The sequence below is a fragment of the Choloepus didactylus genome, chromosome 4, assembly GCF_015220235.1.
Source record: "Choloepus didactylus isolate mChoDid1 chromosome 4, mChoDid1.pri, whole genome shotgun sequence".
NCBI lineage: Eukaryota > Metazoa > Chordata > Mammalia > Pilosa > Megalonychidae > Choloepus > Choloepus didactylus.
Genome location: NC_051310.1, coordinates 41,204,123 through 41,221,557, shown reverse-complemented (window position 1 = coordinate 41,221,557; position 17,435 = coordinate 41,204,123). Strand labels below are relative to the sequence as shown.

General features: G+C 42.4%; 1 protein-coding gene across 2 annotated transcripts in view; it reads left to right on the top strand.

The window, feature by feature from the left end:
• The first annotated feature begins 476 nt into the window (after positions 1-476).
• Positions 477-17,435, top strand: part of SUSD6 (sushi domain containing 6) — a 115,997-nt gene continuing 99,038 nt past the window's right edge. The window contains exon 1 of one of the 2 annotated variants that reach the window (XM_037832434.1): positions 477-739. The gene's annotated coding sequence lies outside the window, so the exon portion shown is untranslated. Of the gene's footprint in view, positions 1,019-17,435 lie in introns of both variants that reach the window. The other variant, XM_037832435.1, reaches the window with a different exon arrangement.

Sequence of the window (17,435 nt, the reverse complement as noted above, 5' to 3'; positions counted from 1 at the left end):
CACAATGGTTGGACATGGGGCCCCGGATCTGCATTTTTACACCCGCTCCTGGGATATTTTGAAGTTGGTAGACTATGCACCAAAGTTTGAGAAGTTCTACTTAAAAAGGAGATAATGGCCTGCCTCAGAGATAGTTCAGACGCTAATTCAAGAGGTAATAAGGCAACCTGAGAGCAATCCAATTCTTTGCATTTTAGACCAAATAATAACAGGAAAAGAAATGGGGAGCACGGTGCAAACTCAGTGCAATCCCAGTCGATACCACCGCCGCTTCCCCTATCAGTTGTACTGTCTCTTTAAGACGCCCACAGTCCCGCCTCCCACGCGGGCGCGTGCGTGCTGTCTGCTGGTCTACCCGCGAGGCGTCGCAGCCGAGCGGTCGCGGCAGCGCAACGCCGGCGCTTGTTGCGTGCGCGCCCGGCCCCGCCTCTTCCCCGCCCCTTCCCCTCCCCCCGTCTGTGAGGGGCCTTCCCCCCGCCCGCGCGGTACAGCTGGGGCAGTGACGCGTACGCCACGGCCGCTGTCGCCGCCGCCGCGTTCTATTCTCCGAAGCCGGCGACAGCCTCGCCCCCCACCTCCCTCTCCTCCCGCAGCGCCGGTCAGCGCGAGCCAGACAAGGACACGCGGGGCCTCGCCTAGAGCCGAGAGGGCTGCGGGCGCGCGCAAGCGGCCGAGCGGATCCCTGCGCCGCGGAAGCTGTGAGCGCCCCCCTCCCGGAGGTCGCTCCGTGGTTCTCCGGGTGAGTTGTCACCGCGGCCGGGGCCGGCGGGGGCCGAGCATTGTGTCACTTGCGCGCCCGGCCCGCTGACAGGGGCGCGGGGCCGGCGTCAGCTGCTCCCAGCGGCTCCCCACGCCGGCCTTGCTGTCACCGGCTGCCCGGCCGCGAGCGGCGCCGCCTGGAGCTGTGGCGGTGTGGCCGGGTCGGGCGCGGGGCCCGGGGGGCGGCCGGGTCAGGACTGCGGGGAGGTGGCGTGGGCTGTGTTGAGGCCGGAGGAGGAACGGAAGGCCCGGAAACGTGGTGAGCGTCCCGCGTCGCTGCCCGGGCAAAGCCAGGAGAGACAAGACCGGCCTCGCTGGGCGTGCAGGGTCGCGGTGCCCCCCTGGAAGTTAAGGGTGGGAACTACACTTTGAGTGGAGGTGGAGAGGAGGAAGGAGAGGAGGTAGACACAGGCTTCTTTTTTTAATTAAAAAAAAATCATTATTTTTAACTCTCGGGCAAGGTTGGTTTAGCGATGGTGGATTTCCTCAGGAAATCTTGGAGCCCGTGTGCGTGTGTAGGTGTTGTTTGGAGCCTCCGCGCCTCCACTGGTCTTTTAATCTCCAAAACTTTTCTTATATAGTCTGAGACTCACCGAAACCACTTCCTGTTTATGTGTTTTGTGTGTGTGTGTGTGTGTGTGTATGTGTGTATGTGTGTATATATATGTATACATATATATATGTATATATACATAGTCACATACACACTTCGTTTTTTATTCCTGGTTTTTAGAGACTTCATATATTAGTGTAGGTCTTACCCTTCGGCAAGGTTGTGAGGGTGAGGCTGCTGAAGTGGAAAAAGTTACCTATAAAGTGATAAGGAGGGAGAGGTAGTTCTGGGAATCAGGAGAAAAGAGGTGTCCAAATAAAGTCATTGACTGGGTAGAGGAAGTTCACATCCCAGCAAAGAGGCCTAATCCTGTTTGTTGCCACAGAATTTTCTGTCGGTGACAGGCGGCATGCCTGGCTTTGTTCTTGCTAACTGGGGTTGAGTGTATCCTGTATAGAGGTGCAGTGAGTAAATTACCCAGTTCAGTTAAACCTGAAGTATTTAATCCCATTCCAGGTCTACAAAGGTGGATAATGTCTTTTTACCCTTCACAGTGGTGAGTTCATTTCTTGCTGTTTTCATTCCTCTGGTTAAAAAATATATATGTGTGTGTATACACACACACTCAAACATGTACATGTACATTTATCCATCTGTACATAAATTACATATATACACACAAACATGATTGAATGATGCATGCACGCACACACATTTTCTGTTTTTGGAATTCTACACCAAAATTATCATCTACTAGAGGTTAATAGAGACATGGGCTTGGCATTGAGTTCTGAATTTGCTGGGCATTGCATTTTTAGCTAGGTGTATATTAACCCGAAATGAACATTTTCACGGGGTTATGGGGAGGGGCTACTTCTCAGTAAAGGATATGTTAATGGAGTAATAGTAATAGCTATAAGAAGAACACATTCTTGAAGGCTTACTGTTTATCAGGCTTTTTGCTACGAACTTTACTTTCTTGATCTCATTTAATAAACTTTTGAGATAGATATTGTTATCATCTCCATTTTTTTCCAGTTGAGACCAAGGCCAGACAAGTTAAGTAAAATGCTCAAGGTCACACAGGTAGCTCTTGGTAGAGCCCACACTCTTAACCACTAGATAATACTTTTTCTAGTTTTTTTACCCTTTGGTAAAATTGAAACCGAATTCTCTGTAGAACCTTCTCAAAACATACACTTCAGGCAGTTCCTCAGATTGTGAGCATCCTCATCTCTTTCTGCAAGGTTCACATTTATGGAATGTTTGCACAACATTCATTTATTCATTCTTTCATTCAATACTCAAAGACGTTTATATGACATAGAAAGCGTGTCAGACACGGTGCTAGGCATTGGGGATACAACAGTGAATAAACAGAAGCCAGCTGTGTCCTCAGGGAGTTCACAGTCTTAAGTCAGTTTATTTTGGTGTATGTTGTTAGCTTTTATTGGTGGCCACTTGCTGTTTAAGGAACTTACGCCCAGTGAGTTAAATAGGTTATAGTACTGGTATGAGCTCTGATAGAACTTCCTGTCCACAAAGTGACTTTTTAGATACTGTTGTTGAAATGGGTTATGAAAAACAAGTCCTCACCCACAATTAGATGGGGGCAGGTTCCTGGGTGCTCAGAGCGGGCCTGCCCAGCTTCTGCCTTGCAGTGTTAAAACCCTAGAGCAAACCCACTGTCAAACGACAAAGTTTGACTATTTGCTATGGCCTACCTTCTAAAAGCCCAGAATTTGACCGGATAGAAAGAAGAGGAAGGAAGGTAGAATGAGGTGTTACGGATTCAGGCTGGCGGATGAAGAGACCTCAGCACTTTGTCTTATTTCCTGGCCCTTCTTCACTGTGTGGTGATAGACCTTGCGCTCTTATGTAATGGTGTATCGTCTGGCAGGGGATTTCTTTCTTTGCTACTGCTGGGGCTGCAATTCCTACAGCTACCCTCCCCCTCCACACACGTACATATGTGCCTTCCAAAGATAATAATTCACCTGGCTTCTTAAATGTAAAATCTTTCAAGTTTATAGCTATTAAGCATGGTTTCCCTCCCTCTTTGCCTTTCTGTTCCCCAAATTAAAACTTGCCTTTTGTTTCAAACCTTTTCTTTTGTTCTTTTTTTGTATCCTTTGCTCTTCTGACAAGAGGTTGCTAGAAGTATCATCTGTGGGCTGGGAGAATTACTGTATCTTTAAAAAGAATTAGTCACATAATCTTCCTCATTTCAGTACCAGAATAGAGGTTAACTGGGGAGAATGTCCAAAGCAGAACTGTTTGCCGTCAATGAGGGAACGCCAGAAAGCACAGACACTTGTCTTTCCCCTCTAGTTTCTCAATTACTGAGGGAGAATTCACTGAGAGGCAGCTGTAGGGCTGTAGGGCCCACTTTCAGGCCCGAAATGACCACTTAGATGCCTGAATGTCTGTAGATCCACTGGGCCAGGTCGTGCAATTGCCATGCATGGAGTGTGTTACTGACCTGAATCAACATGTGATCTAGTTGAAGCTGACAAGCAGGATTCATTTTTCTATCTCTCTGGAAAGGGAATCTTGTTTTGGGGAACATTTTCTTGTGGCAGTGGTTTAATGTTCAAGCAGTGGGAGAAAGAGGAGAAGAAAAATAGAGGAAGGAGCCCTGTGTCTTTTACTTATTTTATTTTTTAATTTGGAAGACCTTGCTAGAAAAGTATTCCTCTGTCACAGAATTGAGTGCTGAGGATTAGGGCACTTGGGTTAAGGGTGAGCATTGTAAAAATGCATATGTGATAATAGAGACTCTTACTCTTGATTTCTCCTCAAGATGACTTCAATCTAGGAGTCGCCTACATATTCCATCATAGTGAGATTTCAGTTAGTGGATTGATTTAAAAAATTTTTTTTTCTCAAATTATGTGGCCACATCACAGGAAATTTGAAAACTAGAGCAGTGAGAAGTATCACCTGTAATGTGGGAGGGCTGTTTCCATGCTTGTGGGAGTAAAGGAGGTTGGGACTGAGGACTTTGTGATGGAGATTTGAAGCTACTAACAGTTCTAAAACAGCCATAGACCTGAGACCCTTGAAGCAATGTCAGGTGAGCATTGGGGTGATCATCCTTGATCATCAGGATCTGTTCACTCCCACCTTCCTGGGATTCAAGGCAATGACTGTTGTTCCCTTGGATGATTGTAAATTTATATCTCCTTGTGAACACCTTTTATCTGAAAAGAGCAAGGTGCTGGAGAAAGAGAGGTATCTCTTATAATACTTAGGTTTTAGCAGCAGTCTGTCTGGCACCTGTAGGTGTGCTCACATGTGTCTGTGACCGTGTCCTTTTTCTTTCCCTCTTAGTTCTTTGGCCTAGAAACCAGCAGGTTCCTCCATTAGCTCTCTCATCCTCTGGATCTTAACCTGAGTGAGGAAGTCTCCACTCTGCTGGTAGACCTCACAGTGATTCTGAGCTGGGTCACTTCAGCCATGAAGGGCCATCTGTGCTACTGTCAGGGCTGGGGACAGTTGAGTCTCTGTGCAGGTATTGGGTATAGCAGCAGCAGGAAAAGCAGCAACTGCAGTGAGAACGGAAATGGGTTTCACAGACTTTGGTGTTGCCTGTGATGTATTCTCCTTCTCTGGCTCTTACATCTCCAAAAGGAAAATAGCCACTCTTGAAACATCTGAAGGCTACATGCCAAGAATTCATGCAGTACTCCAGAAACAGGATATTACTGAAGCGTTTTTCTCAAGCAGAAACAGATGTAGTTCCTGTTACTGTAGCCAGTGTTAGTAGGTCCTTAAAATTACCTGGTAGAAATGTGCCCTTGAATGTACCCCCCCATACACATACATGATTTACTGGTTGATTGACAGGGACCCTTTACCTGATTTGAGGGAAGTTAGCTTGGGATTCTTGATGACAGGAATGGGTTCTCAGTGGGTGCGCAGATGGCAGAGGTGGTAACTGACAGTTCTTTATTACTCAAAAGAGGATCGACTATGGTTGAAAAATTAAATTATTTGGGATCTCTTCTGTTGCTGGAGATTGGATATAAAACTTCAGAGAAGAGATGCAAATAGGACTCTTTCCCAGCCTCCCCTTTTTTATCACCCTTTCTTAAGGCAGGGGAATGTCTAATCTTTCCAAATCCAACTTGCCTTCACCCACAGAAGTTTAAGATTAGAGCGTGGAATTGTCCTTTATGTACTGTCCTTACCAAAGTTTCCTTTGGCCACACTAGGTTTCAGCTTCTGTCAAAGCCAGTAAAATGAAATGGCTTCTGGGAATGGGATAGGGGAGCCTTTTATAAACTAAGCTGGTGGATGTTTCCCCTCACTTGAAAAAGGGAACATAGTAGTTCTGCTTATTTTGCATTTTAAATTGTAATAATCTAGGCAAACTGGCTGAGGAAAGGCTGAGGGGAATTTTTTGCCAATACATTGGGACAACAATACAAAAAATTTAGGAAATAAAGGGGGAAGAATCAACATGATTTTACTACCATAACAAAATCATTTCCATGTATTTCATTTTTTTTTGATCTTTAAGTTGGCAATCCCTGTACATTCTATTTTGTATCCTGCTCTTTTTCACTTTACATTATACCATAAGCATTTTCCCTTGATGACACATTGTCTTTATGATTATTTTTAATAACTTGATAATATTCCATGGAATAGAAGTGCTGTGATTCAGCTACTTCCTTTATGCACCTAGATTTCCAGTTTTGTTCAAGGAGATTTTGGGGGACATTTATATAGTGTAGTCTATGTATCTTTTTTTTTTTAAAAAAAAAAAAACAGGTTTATTGAGACAATTTACGTATCAGGAAATTCACTCATTTAAAATGTAAAATTTAGTGGTTTTTAGTGTATTTATGGAGTTGTGCAACTATCACTATGGTCTAACTTTAGAACATTTTCGTCACCCCAGAAAGAAATTCCCCATTCTGGTGCAATTCCCAACCCTAGACAATTCCCAATCTACTTTCTGACTCAATAGATTTGCCTATTTGGGCATTTCATATAAATGGAGTCATATAATACGTGGACTTCAGTGACTGACTTCTCTCATTTAGCATAATGTTTTTGAGATCTATCTATGTTGTAGCATGTTATCAGTACTTCATTCCATTTTATTTTCAAATAATATCTCATTGTATGGGTATACCACATTTGGGTTGTTTCCACTTTTTGGGTTTTATGACTAATGCTTCTATGAAGGACCCTGCACAAGTTTTTTTGTGGAATTATATTTTCATGTCTTGAGATATTTTAAAAATCTGGATCCATATTTCTGCTTTGGAATTACCATTCTACTTGGTTATGCAGTTTGGGAAAACATAAGATTGTAGGAAAATCTCTTGGTCCTGTGGTGTTGAGGATGTTGCCTGGAATCAAGAGGAGCTGCCACCATAAAAAAACAAAAAAAAATCCTGTATTTATTAAGTTTGAACCCTCCAATAGCATTGTTTCCAAATATTTGGTCCAGACCTTTAAACAGTGGTTGGAGTTCACAGATACAGTAGTGCCTGAATTCAGTGCCCATGTACTGCTGCTTAAAAAAAGGAGGGTGGGAGGGTTTCAGCATGAAGCCTCTGTTCTAAATTGAGTCATTGTGTTTTATGGAGAGAACTTTACTATGAACCCCACAGAGGCTTCCTTATCAATGTAATTTATAGTTTTCAGAAGCTTTCCTGTTCCTTGTGAAAAATTCCATGCCAGGGTTCTGTGCACCTGTTAAGAGGCTTCTGCTACTCTGCTTACTGAACAGAGTCAACCAGCAAGATAGGTAGGAGGGACAGGGGTTGAGTGCTGTAAAAATGTAAGTTTGAGAAAGCAAGCTCTTTTGAACAGCTCTCAGAGGGCTCTTACAGGTGGACTAGGTTACACCTGAGGTTAAAAATACAGATCATGCCAGACACAAAAAGGAACAGATGGTGCTGCAGGGAGTGTCATTTCCTTACAGGAACTACCCCTGGGTGATTTTACATCATGCCAGTCATGTAACTGAAATAATACAACAGCATGTCTCCTTTGGCACTTGCCCTAGCTGATGTTGCTTTCTCTGCTCCTAGATCCCTAACCTAAAGCTCTGCAGAGTGTGCATATGCAAGCCACCTAGTTGTTTTATCAGCTGGTCAAGATGGTTCTATCCCAGAGAAACACAGATAGAGCACATGTCCTTTGCCTGATGAGCTGGACAAAAAATGAGGACTTAAATTGTTTTCTCTAGATTCCTATACCTGAGGCCAAATCCAGCCATCACTTCCAGAAAGTTCCCTCCTGTGTAGGTCTGTGTAAATATGTATGAATGCAGCCATAACTTCCCTGCCAAAATTCGTTGCCCAGACTTTGGGATTTGGAGCAGGCCCTGCCTGTTAATGCAAAATCTGTTTCTATGTCCTGGGAGTCTCAACAGCTGAGGTGAGGCAAGACTTGGACTGTAAGTATCCAGGTGCTACTAAAACTCCTTGTATGACAAACTAAGTATGAGGAGAAAGAGACTGTAGGTCATAAAATTGTAGAGTTGAAAGGATGGGACTTCGGAGATCATCTCATTCTATCCCTTCAATTTCTAGAAAGGAAAAATTGGAAATGAATGTTCAGGGCTGACTTGCCCTGGGGAATGAAAGGGCTCTGATGTACCCTGGTGTGGTCAGTTTCTCTTCTCATCCTGACCTGTCCCAGGAAAGGGGATGGGGGTTCTAAATGGAGCACAGCAGGTTGTGTGTTTCTTACTGTTAGGAGCAAACTCATGTTCCTTCTGTGATTGTCGTTTTGACTCAAATAGTGAAATTACAGATGGGAATGAGTCTTTAAGTCCAGTTCTTCTGAGGAAGAACTGTAGGTTTGGTTATGCTTAGGCTGACCCTACTTAACTGTTTCAGCTCTTTGCTGTCTTTTTTTGCAGTTCAAAAATGCCACCTGACCCTAGGCCAGTGAGATGTTTTCTGAGTCATTTTTCCCTTTGGGCCTCCCCTTGCTTCAGGTGGGACCAGTGACAGGTGCCAGTAGGATCCTAGATGTAGAAGAACTGTCTGATGATTGGGAGCATGTTGTCTGGGAGGGCTAATTCCACTCCCCCCCACCCCCACCCCATTAGCAGAACCAAACCCTTCACTACTATGGCTCTGACTTCCTCAGGCTTATTTTATGTGAGATCAGTCCACCCTTCCAAATGCAGCAAAGGTATGCATCTCTAATTGGATATTTCCAGTCAGCTAGGAAGGAAACAAGCTCTATTTTGAGCAGAGTTTTGTGTTCACTGGGTGCTACTGTTCAGTTGGCATGCTCACAACATTTCTAGAGAGTTAACGAATGGTATGCTAGTTGGTTCACACCTCTATCAATCTTTAATTTCCTGTCTGCCTCTGGGTAGAAACTGTCATGAGGCCATCTACCTCCTTGTTTCAGTTCCATGGGGATTTGTTTGTTACACAGCAGGGTGGCAAGAAAAATAGGCTCTGGGTTTCATAAGAGCTCATTGGTCCATCTTTTTCTCCCTTTACACCCACTGTCATGTCATAATAATTTGTGAGCTGATTATCTTGTTTGGCTGTGATGTCAGGCTGATGGGAGGTAGGTGGATGGTTGCTGCAGAAAAACTAAAGGAAATAAATCTAGTCATTTATTTGGCAAATATTTATTGAATGCCTGTGCTAGGCTCTGGGTATACAGTTGTGAACGAAGAACAAAATAGAGTACTTGCCGTCATGGAGTTAACAGTTCAGGAGAATTTAATTTAAGATATTTAATTTAAGAGTAGTATTTGAGAATCTATTGTGTAATGTAAACTTTCACCTTGACTAATTTAAAGAAATCATTCTGGCCTTTTCAGTGTCATCTGTTCTTCAAACCAGCAATCAAAACCTGAAGGGAGGAGGGCTTTAAAAATACCTTTGGAGGATTCCCCTGGCCTCCTGGCAGGAGAGCACATTGCCTTTCTTTGTAGTGTAAGCTAGATGTAGGAGTTTGGTCTGGTGTGAGGACTCTTGTTTTCCAGGTTTTCTTGATCTGCCACTCTTTAATGTGGGAATGTTTTCTGACCCTGAAATGTCCATTTTTAAATTAGGAGAGAATGCAGGAATGGGATCAATAGTGGGAATTTGAGAGAAAGGAAATAGACACAATCACTGAATTCCTTGGGGAAACTTTTTTCTCCCCATCTCCCCCAAGCCTCAATTTTAGAAATAAATGTTGATTTATGATGCCTCATTTTCTGATAAATGTTTAATCTCCCTGTAGAGAACCATGGCTGAGATTGGGAGTTCTCTAAGGTCAGTGATCATGTCTTCCACTTCTTTGTACCCAGCTCCTGGGTAAATTGGTTGGTTGGTAAGTGTTCTAATTTGCTAATGCTGCCGGAATGCAAAACACCAGAGATGGATTGACTTTTATAAAAGGGAGTTTATTTGATTACACAGTTAAAGTCTTAAGGCCATAAAGTGCCCAAGGTAACACATCAACAATCGGGTACCTTCACTGGAGGATGGCCAGTGGCGTACGGAAGACCTCTGTTAGCTGGGAAGGCTCATGGCTGTTGTCTGCTCCAAAGTTCTGGTTTCAAAATGGCTTTCTCCCAGGATGTACCTCTTGAGGCTGCAGTTCCTCAAAAACGTCACTCTTAGTTGCTCTTGGGGTGTTTGTCCTCTCTTAGCTTCTCCGGAGCACGAGTCTGCTTTTAATGGCACCTCCAGAATGTCTCTGTAAGCTGAAGCTCCTCTCTCAGTTCCTGTGTGTTCTTCAAAGTGTCCCTCTTGGCTATAGCTCCTCTTCAAAATGTCACTCTCAGCTGCACTGAGTTCCTTCTGTTTGTCAGCTCATTTATGTAACTCCAGTGATTTAATTTAGACCCACCCTGAATGGGTGGGGTAACACTTCCATGGAAATTATCCAATCAGAGTCATCACCCACAGTTTGGTGGGGCGCATTTCCATGACAACCTAATCCAAACATTCCAACTTAATCCCCACTAATATGTCTGCCCCACAAGATTGCATCAAAGAATATGGCATTTTCTGGGGGACATAATACATTCAAACCAGCACAGTAAGTGATTGACTAGATGTAGAGGATTAAAATAAAAAAGATGGAGGGACAAGGTGACTGAGGACGTGAATCTCCATGACAGGGAATGAAAGAGTGTTGTTATTGATGAAATTCTTACAACAGAGACATTTGAAGGGAGGACTGGTTGAGTGAAAAACAAATATAAAGGTGGTAAAAGCTGTTGAATTCATGAAGTTCACCCTGACTGGTGGCAGGAAAAGGAGACAGCTCAGGAACAGTGGAGGTGGGGGTTGAAGGAAAGAGGAGGCATGGGAGTTTTGTCCAAAATGTTTTAGCAAGGTCAGTTAACAAACTCCTGGGCCTTTTAAAAATTATGGTTGAAGACCAGAGAGTCAACCCTACTGATTTTTAGGTGCAGATCTTTGTTTCTAAGAACTCTTGTTCTTTTTAAGGCCTCAGGATGCATCAGTCATGTCCCCAAACCAACTGACATCTGTGCCTCTGTGGTCTGGCCTAAATTATTTGTTTTTAGCATCCATTGTGCCTTGGGTTGCAGGCAAGGAAGTAGTTAACACAGGGTGGCTTGTTTCTGTTTGTTCTCCATAATTGAGCTCTTTTGGGAGCTGTTTTTTTAACCTCTAGAATTATAAAATATTATTTTTTGGGTCACTTCATTCAAAGATCTGTGCATGCTTTTTAAAAAAGCACATCTTAGAGGCTGCTCTTTACAAATGCTTAAGTGCTTTTCTTGGGGTACATGTGGGCAACAGTAGAATGAATGAATAGATTTCAGAGCCTTTGGTGTTGGTATTACTTTCTGTGAATGTTGAAGGTATTAGTAGGGTATCTAGGGCAATAAGGTGGGATGTTTTTCAAGGAACACACCTGAACTCATTCATTAATTGAACAACTATTTATTGAAGGAAGATAAGGTACCAGGCCCATCCTGTGCAATTATCTCCCCAATGTAGATCGTTTGCAGCACAGTTTAATGCTAAATTATGCGTTTTAAAAAATTGTTCCCCAGTTTTTGGTTACTCTTTTCTCCCAATAGATTTCAAGCCCTTTGAGGATGGGTTAGGATTGTGGGGTAGGCTGGATTAAACTTCCTCTATGTTTGCTATGTAGGCTGGGTATCCATATTAATAGCAGTAAATAATTCTTTATTTTACAAAGTGCTTTCCTATAAGACATCTCATGTAATACTGTGAGGAAGGTTTTAGTACCATTTTAAAAGTGGTAACCAGTAGTCATTTTGCAGGGACTGTACTTGTGTAATAGTGATGGAGGCTGCTGGGGCTCAAAAGCTAAATCAAGCATTGGTAGCTCATGCTGAGAAATAGAAAACCACCCAGATTTGTGAACTCAACAGACTTTGACTTGCAAAAGAAAGCAATATTACAGTTCCTTTCCTCTGCCTCCACCCCCATCCTGGCACATACCACCTTAGGGTCAGTATGTCAGTATGTTTTTGTGTACTGATGGTACAAAAATGTGAAAGTTTACCTAATTTGAAAGGGCAGCCTTCATCTCCTAACTAAGGAAAAAGTATTCCCATACAGTCCTAGGGACTTTTATTTTTATATTTTGGAGGAGTAGGGAGGCCATAGGGATAAAACCCTGGTATCTAGGTATCCAGGTAGTAGATGGGTTATTAGAGGGTCCAGATGGGACTAAGCCAGAGCAGACATTCTGAGTTCCTTGGGATCTAAAGACTGTGATGGAGTTTTTGAGCAGCTCTGCAAACCCACCCTGTATCAGGGCTTTGTTGGAATCTTCGTTTTAACTGCCTTCTGAAGGTACATTCTGACTCCAGCCTGCAGCTCTGGGACCAGGGCCTTCCTGAGGTGCCCTCCACTGCACTGTTTTCTAAGGGGAGCTGTCTTTGCCTCAGAACTTATGAGGGCTCCTGAAGGCACTTCCTTCCTTTTGCTGCTGACACAAGGAGCCCAGCATCTCCTGTTGGCAAGGCTCAACCTCCTCCTATCATCTGGTCCTTGTTTTCAAAGGTGGTAGATGAGCCTGTTTGGGTAATGAAGAAGTTAAAGATGAACATCTTGCCTTATCCATGGCAGCTTCAATTTAAAGGAATTTAAAGCAATGCTAGTGTTCTTGGGGCAGGGATGTTTTTAGACAGCCCTGTCTTTTTTCCCCCATCTAGTTGGGAGAGTGTAGGAGTAGGACAGGCTGTGGGTTGGGCACAGTTTTCCTTCTTTACTATGGTGAATGGAAATGGGCAATGTTTAAAAAGTGTGTACTGCGTGGGAGGCAGGGGAATGTAGTGGGCTTTGGAATCAGACTGACCCTGTTTTGAATGTCAGCTCTGCCACTCTTCAGCTATCCAACCTCGAGAAAATTTAACTTCAGTGATCCTCAGCTTTGTGAGATGGAGACAATAATATTAATAGTACCTGTCTCCAGAAGGGTTGCCATTAAAATATTAATGATTACATGGGGTAGATGATTCTGGGGTGATAAGGAGTAAAGGGAAACAAAACAAGCTTTCTGTGTCATTTAAATTTTTCACTATTGGCATGTATATCTCGAATAATTGACTAAATTACATTTAAAAGTACCCCCCTCATAGGATTGTTACAAACATTAAATGAAATGAAGTATTTAAAACAGTAGATAGTAGCTTAACAACTAAAAGATACTCAGTGGCAGTTTGGGAAAGAATTGGTATTAATAGCTGACTCTTGCTTGTCTAGCACTAGATTTTCCAACTGGTTGTGTGGCTTTGGGTAAGTCTCTCAACTTTGTTAACCCTAGGCTTCATCAACTGCAAATGGGAGTTAATAGTAGTGTCTACTACATGTGGTGTTTTGTGTATGTGAGGATTAAATGAGACTTATAAAGTAGTTAGCCTGCTATCTGGCACATACTAAATGCTCAGAAAGTATTGGTTCTTTTCAGCTATTATCCTCGCAGTTATGCTTGAAATGAGGTGGGAGTTATGCCCGTTTTAAAATTACAGAAAGTGAGGCACACAAGTTAGGTGACTTGTCTTCAGGCCACACATTGGGTTAGTTGAGGAAATGGAGATGATGCTTGTGTGATCTCCCTCATATTTCAGTGCTTGCTGTGTCAGCCTGGGTAGCAAACCATGGAGGTCTTGGCAGGCAGACAGTCACGAAACACTGGCTGGGACTGGGAATGCGAAACACAGCAGAGCACCAACAGTCTGGACAGAGGGGTTAGCCAGGGTAAGTTTGCTTTGGGAGGAGGTGGTGAGGTGGGGGGAGGCCAGCTTAGGACCACATCCTTTTCCCACTTCCCAAAGCAGATGGACCCATCTAGAATGACAAAAGGGAGGGGCTTCTTTCCTCTCTCCTTTTGCTTCCACATTGTCCTGGTCTTGGCAAGTTGCATAGACTTCTTGTCACTGACCTTGTTGTGGGTTCAGTTCACTGAACTCTTATCAGGCCAAGAAAATTCAGGCCTGGCCTTCTCTGATATTCTGTCCCTGCTTCTGGAGTCTATTACACTGACAACCACACAGCCTGAGTGTACTTGTTCTCTTCCTCTTTCATCATGGGAGGCCCATACCAGGGGATGGTGTCTCTCCCCACACGACTTTGGTACTGTCCATGGTTTCCCACCTGCCCCAATAAGTTTCTACCCTGTTTGTGGGACTGGTGGTTGAGTTAAAGCCAGTCTTAGTGGGAAATAGGTTGAGCTTCACTGTGGATTCCTGTTATGTATATGCACATTTTGGGACAGAAAAACCACAGGAAGCTGAGTGATTTCAGCCAAGTATTATTTCCAGGGAATAAGAGACTCATGTGTCCACATTCAGTTGTGGGGCCAGAGCTGATAATAGTCCAGCTTCCACCTTGGGCTTTTATGGTACATTTTTTTTTTATGGTTCTCTTTTTATTAGACTTTACCACATTTGCCCTACTCACTTATTCACAGGTATCATGAAATACTAATTGATGGAGAATACAAGTAATGGAATGTCAAAAGTTTTACCAATCTAAGCTTGCATTGTGGAATACAAGAAAGAGTGTACATTTTAATAGACTTAAACATTTTTTTGTTGCTGTGGTAACATACACACAGCATAACGTTTCCCGTTTTAACCACTTTCAAGTATACAATTCAGTGGAGTTAATTACATTCACAATGTTGTGCTACCATCACCACATCCATTGCCAACATTTTTCTGTCACCCCAAAAAGAAACACTGTACCTACCCTCTACCCTCTGCCACTGATACCCTGTAATCTATTTTCTGCCTTGTTAATTTGCATATTCTAATTATTTCATATAAGTGAGATCATACAATATTTGTCCTTTTGTGTCTGGCTTATTTCACTTAACATGACATTTTCAAGGTTCATTGACGTTGTAGCATATATCAGAACTTCATTCCTTTTTATGGCTGAATAGTATTCCATTATATATATGTGTGTGTGTGTGTGTGTGTATGTATATACATACCATATTTTGTTTAGCCATTCCTCTGTTGATGGATGCTTGGGTTGCTTCCACCTTTTGGCAATTGTGAATAATATTGCTATGAACATTGGTGTGCAGATATCTGTTTGAATCCCTGCTTCAAAACCTACCAGATAGCAAACAGTGGAGTCTTGGCAGGCAGGCAGACATGAAGCACAGACTGGAGATTGCCAGGTCATATGGTAGTTTTATGTTTAACTTTTTGAGGAACTGCCAAACTGTTTTTCCACAGCAGTTGTACCATTTTACATTACCACAATGTATTGAGGGTTCCTGTTTCTTTACATCCTCACTAATACTTGCTATTTTCCTTTTTTAAAAAAATAATAGCCATTTTAATGGGTGTGATGTGGTATTTCATTGTGGTTTGGTTGTGCATTTCCCTAATGGCTAATGCTGTTGAGCGTTTTTTCATGTGCTTATTGGCTGTTTGTATATTTTCTCTGGAGAAATGTCTATTCAACTCCTTTGCCCATTGTTAAATTGGGTTGTCTTTTTGTTTTTGAATTCTAGAATACCTTTATATATTCTGGTTATAAACCCTTATCAGATACATGGTTTCTAAATATTTTCTCCCATTCTGTAGGTTGTCTTGTTCACTCTTTAGTAATGTCATTTGGTACTCAAAAGTTTTTAATTTTGATGAGGTCCAGTTTGTCAGTTTTTTTTCCTCTTGTTGCTCAAACTTTTAATATAAAGTCTAAGAATCCATTACCTAATACAAGGTCCTGAAGATATTACTATATGTTTTCTTATAGGAGTTTTATAGTTTTAGTTCTTATATTTCGGTCTGATCCATTTGGAGTTAATATTTGTATTAACTGCTACTTTGCTGAATTTGTTTATCAGCTCTAGTAGCTTTCTTATAAATTCTTCAGGATTTTCTACATATAAGGTCATGTCATCTGTGATTAGGGAAAGTTTTACTTCTTCCTTTCAAATACGTATGCCTTTTATTTCTTTTTCTTGCCTAATTGCCTTGACAAGAACTTCTTGTACAGTGTTGAATAGCAGTAGTGAAAATGGGCATACTTGCCTCGTTAATGATCTTAGTGGGGGGGGGGCTTTCAGTCTTTCACTGTTGAGTTTGATGCTGGGTGTGGGTTTTTCATATATGCCCTTTATCATGGTAATTGCTTTGGTTAGAACGTATAGCACAGTGTTGAACAACAGTAGTGACAGTGGGCATCCTTGTCTTGTTCCTGATTGAAGAGGGAAAGCTTTCAGTCTCTCTTTGTTGAGTAGGATGTTAGTACTTCATATATGTGCTTTATCATGTTGAAGAAGTTTCCTTCAGTTCCTGTCTTTTGAAATGTTTTTATCCAGAAAGGATGCTGGATTTTCTCAAATGCCTTTTCTGCATCAATCAAGATTTTTCCCTTTCAATTTGTTGATGTGATATCTTTTGTTAATTGATTTTCTTGTGTTGAACCACCCCTACAGACCTGGAATAAAACCCACTTGGTCCTGGGGTATAATTCTTTTAATATGCTGTTGGATTCAGTTTGCCAGCATTTTGTTAAGGAGTTTTGCATCTGTGTTAATTAAAGAGATTGATCTGTAGTTTTCTTTTTTTTTTTATCTTCATTTTATTGAGATATATTCACATACCACACAGTCATACAAAACAAATCGTACTTTCGATTGTTTACAGTACCATTACATAGTTGTACATTCATCACCTAAATCAATCCCTGACACCTTCATTAGCACACACACAAAAATAACAAGAATAATAATTAGAGTGAAAAAGAGCAATTGAAGTAAAAAAGAACACTGGGTACCTTTGTCTGTTTGTTTCCTTCCCCTATTTTTCTACTCATCCATCCATAAACTAGACAAAGTGGAGTGTGGTCCTTATGGCTTTCCCAATCCCCTTGTCACCCCTCATAAGCTACATTTTTATACAACTGTCTTTGAGATTCATGGGTTCTGGGTTGTAGTTTGATAGTTTCAGGTATCCACCACCAGCTACCCCAATTCTTTGGAACCTAAAAAGGGTTGTCTAAAGTGTGCGTAAGAGTGCCCACCAGAGTGGCCTCTCAGCTCCTTTTGGAATCTCTCTGCCACTGAAGCTTATTTCATTTCCTTTCACATCCCCCTTTTGGTCAAGAAGATGTTCTCTGTCCCACGATGCCGGGTCTACATTCCTCCCCGGGAGTCATATTCCACGTTGCCAGGGAGATTCACTCCCCTGGGTGTCTGATCCCACGTAGTGGGGAGGGCAGCGATTTCACCTTTCAAGTTGGCTTAGGTAGAGAGACAGGGCCACATCTGAGCAACAAAGAGGCATTTGGGAGGAGGCTCTTAGGCACAATTATAGGGAGGCCTAGCCTCTCCTTTGCAGCAACCGTCTTCCCAAGGGTAAAACTTATGGTAGAGGGCTCATCCCATCAAACCACCAGTCCCCTATGTCTGTGGTCATGTTAGCAACCATGGAGGTGGGGTAGGCCAATACCCCTGCATTCTCCACAGGCTCCTCAAGGGGGCACTACATCTTTTTTTTTCCCTTGTTTTTCTTTTCTTTTTTTTTTTTTTTAACTTTCCCTTCTTTTTTAAATCAACTGTATGAAAAAAAAGTTAAAAAGAAAACAAACATACAATAAAAGAACATTTCAAAGAGACCATAACAAGGGAGTAAGAAAAAGACAACTAACCTAAGATAACTGCT